The following is a 3,778-nucleotide window of genomic DNA, read 5'->3' on the forward strand; positions in this document are numbered from 1 at the left end:
GTGCAGTAAACCTCCATGTTTTCTCCCCATAGGCTACAGCTGTTACATTCTTAGAAACCCACCATAGACCAGGAGCCAAGAGCTCCCCATGGATCACCACTTTTTGAATAGCATGGGTATAAACAACAATTTGTTTTTAATAATACCTGAAAGTTGCATTAAGATGCCCTTTGCTGGAAACAGAAAAGAACAAATATCATATCATATCATATCCATATGACAGCGAAGCCAGTGTCTTAAAATAGCTGGGTTATCAGAGAAAAACAGAAGACTGGGAGATGATATAGGGTATGAAGATGTCAGTTGACAAAGAAAGGATTTTCTAGAAGAAGGAAAATGTAGCCTACTGTACTAATGAGCACTTGTCTGGTAGCTAATAAAACCCTTATTCTTCTGAATTAAGGGAAGTTTTCACTGAAGGTTCCTCTGAATTTCTGCCAAAGCTGAATGCAGCTGCATAAAGATATTGTTATTGGAGAACAGTCCCCAGTTTGGGCCATATCAACTCATAGCTGAAACTGGGATCTCAAGGGTCACATCAGGGCACGATGGGAGCTGTCAGAAATCAGCATTAGTGCCTTGAAGACAGAAGAGTAGAGAAAAGATTTCATCCATGAAGCAAGTTTTGATTGCTAAACTCTGAGCAAAATGGCTTTGCCAGGTTCCTTGCCACATCTTCGGATTACTGGGGCTACCTTCCTTTGTACTAGACATCGGTTGCATACAGCACTGTGAACATCTGCAAACACCAGAAGTACACCTAATCACCCATGTCAGCTTTTTGTTTTGCAGAGACCATGCCAATCTTATTTCGACACATATGACTGATCTCTGATGAGACAAGACATCTATCCCATTTGACTACAAATAGCAAGACGCTAATTTCATAAGCCAGTCATTGCAAAGTCTGTAATTAGTGACTTCAGCATTCAGATTTCATTATCAATGAGATTATGCCAACAAGGATGAGAATAGAGCCTTTAAATGGTAATCCATAAAAATGCACCTCAACTCAATACAGTAGCTAGACAGTACTGACATAATAGTAGACTTGTAAGATAGCCTTCAAAGCCCATCTTTGTACCTATATGATTTTGCTTCCTTTCTGCTCTTTCTTTTCTCTCATCTCTCTAGTTTTCCCACACCATCCTTCTCTCTGGTCTTTCGCTCCATCCTGGTACTCATTTAGCTTGTCCTTTCTTTCCACCAGGCCATATTTCCTATCTCTCCTCCTCTTATTCTCCCTCCATCCTTCTTCCCATTTGAAAAATTTGAATGATCTGCAGAAGGAAGTGTGATGTGGAGCTTGCAAGGTTTCCACACTTTATATGAGAGTTTCCACACTTTATCCCACCACTTTGGTCACCAAACATGGTGGTTTCCCAATGCTTATCGCATCAAATGTGGATTCACATTTGCACAATCTTATCACCAATTGTGAGGATTTCTCTCAGACTATCCCACCTCTGTGGCTAAATGTGTGGTTCTACTCTTTAACCCACCAACTGTGAAGATTTCCATGGTGCTCACTGCAGTTACCAAGAATTGAGGGCTTTCACTGATTCCCACCTCTGTGACAGGAATTTAGGGAACCATCTAAATGCCCTCAAGGTACCTGAAGATTTGTGCAACTTCTGTCTTCAGTGCTGCCACCACAGACACCTTGTATGAATCAAAGGATCTTATCACACATGTTTTAAACCATAATTTTAGCAAGACAATAGTGCCTTTGGCAGTCCCTATGGACTTTATCACACAGGGTAAAATAGGGCGGGAGCATTATCCCATGAATCCTGTGCTGAAGATTTTCACACATGATTAAAGAGGACTTATCTCCACAATAACCAGCAACAAATCATTCACGGGGAAATCCTGTGAATGATTTGTTGTTGGTTATTACCTGGTTATTGCCAGGATAAGTCCTCTTTAATCACAATATTGTATGAAAATCTTCGGCGTGATTTTCACAGGATAAGGTCCATTTAAGCCCCCGCTTTTCCCTGATTTTCCCCATGTGATAAAGTCCTATCACATGACATCACCTCTGATGCATTGTTGCTGTGCCTCTGAAGTGTCAGAGGATATCTTTTCATTCATGGGAAAACCCATCAAGTGGCCAGTTGCACTGCCATCCCATTACTCCACAGGTGTGATAGTGACAGTACGTAGCAGTCTCCATATTGAACAGTCTTGCGGTATCAGTCTCTTTCCCCCCTCTCCCCCTCACCTTCACTATTCCCAGAAAGCCTGTTTCCTTTTCCATCCACTTTTTCCCTTCCTTCCTTCCTTCCTTCCTTCTTTCCTTCCTTCCTTCCTTCCATACTCTCTCACACACACTTTTCTTTAACTCAGGTCCAAAGCAGACAGACCAAATAAAGCAGCTTTAGGCAGCTTCAGTGGTGTGGCATTTAGATGATGCACACCCCTGAAGTGGCCAGAAGCCATTCTGAGACCACCTAAGGCAACTTGAAGCCACCGGCAAAAGAAGTGGATTTAATCTGCTCCTGCCAGTGGCCTATTTGGGACCGTGGTGGCAGCCCACTTCGGGAGCAAGCCATGCAGTTGCTCCAGTCCCAAAGCGATCGTGGCCAGATCAGCCAGAGATCACTCTTTCTGGGCCATCTGCTTTGGCCACAACCAATCACTCAACTCAAACTCCCTTCTCTCAATCCAACCCTAGTCTAATTGAAATCCTTTTCCAACTGCACTCTGTTCACACTCTAGGCTAACTGAGGCTGCATCTACACTGGAGATATAACCTGGTTTGGCATCACTTTGGCTCTGCTCTGGGCCCCACAACAAACTCCAACTCCCAGAATCCCATAGTCTTGAGCCAGAGCAGCTAAACTGGTGCCAAACCAGGTTATTTCTCCATTGTGGATGCAGCCTAACTCCCAGTTCAAACTTAACTCCCAACCATCATTCACTGACTGTTATTCACCAGCCTTACGCAAATCTCCTCAAACATTCCACCACCCAGCATTTGCTCCGACATTCCATTCTCTCCCCATTCTCAACAGCTACTTACCTCATATGCTAATGTTCAATCAATAAATCAGTCAACATTTTCAAATAGAAACCCAGGACATCATGCCTAGAGGCTCTCTGGAGAAATTAATATCCCAGGCTATACTTCAGCTTTCTCTTCACTGGTTAGGAAAGCCTGACACCTATTATGTCACTTTTCAGCCTGTAGTAGGAGACCATAGGCCAAAGGTTGCTAGCCCAAATGGCACTAGGGTTGATGTCACCCAGTGCAGTAACTCATGGTGTCACCCCTCCCATTGACTTCTTCCCATACCACACCTTACAGAGTAATGTGGGTTTTTTTTGTTTGTTTTTTGTTTTTTTTGTCCTAATGTTACTCATAAGCCATAATTCCTGATTATCACTAAATGTAGTGATAACAGGAGTGGCATAAACAACTAGGAAAATTAAAATTATACCTTTAAATGACAAGATCATAAGTATAGTCTAAATGTATTTACATATACAAATTTTAATGTGATTAAAAAGGACATTTGGTTTTTAAAGAAAATTTTAAAAGAACACTTGTTTTTTTAAAAAAAATAATTAAAATTTAAAAATTTAATTTTTTTTATTTAAAAAGGCACATGGGGCCTCTCCTTTCTCCTCCCACTGAGCCTCATCCCACTCACCCCATCTCTTCATCTTTTTAAAGGGATACAGGAGAATGCCACAACCTGTTTTTGCCCAAATGCAGATGCTTGAGGAACAGTGATGTCACCTCTACTTATGGGTGTCACCTGGTGTGGAT

This window comes from Sceloporus undulatus, chromosome 5 (assembly GCF_019175285.1).
Source record: "Sceloporus undulatus isolate JIND9_A2432 ecotype Alabama chromosome 5, SceUnd_v1.1, whole genome shotgun sequence".
NCBI lineage: Eukaryota > Metazoa > Chordata > Lepidosauria > Squamata > Phrynosomatidae > Sceloporus > Sceloporus undulatus.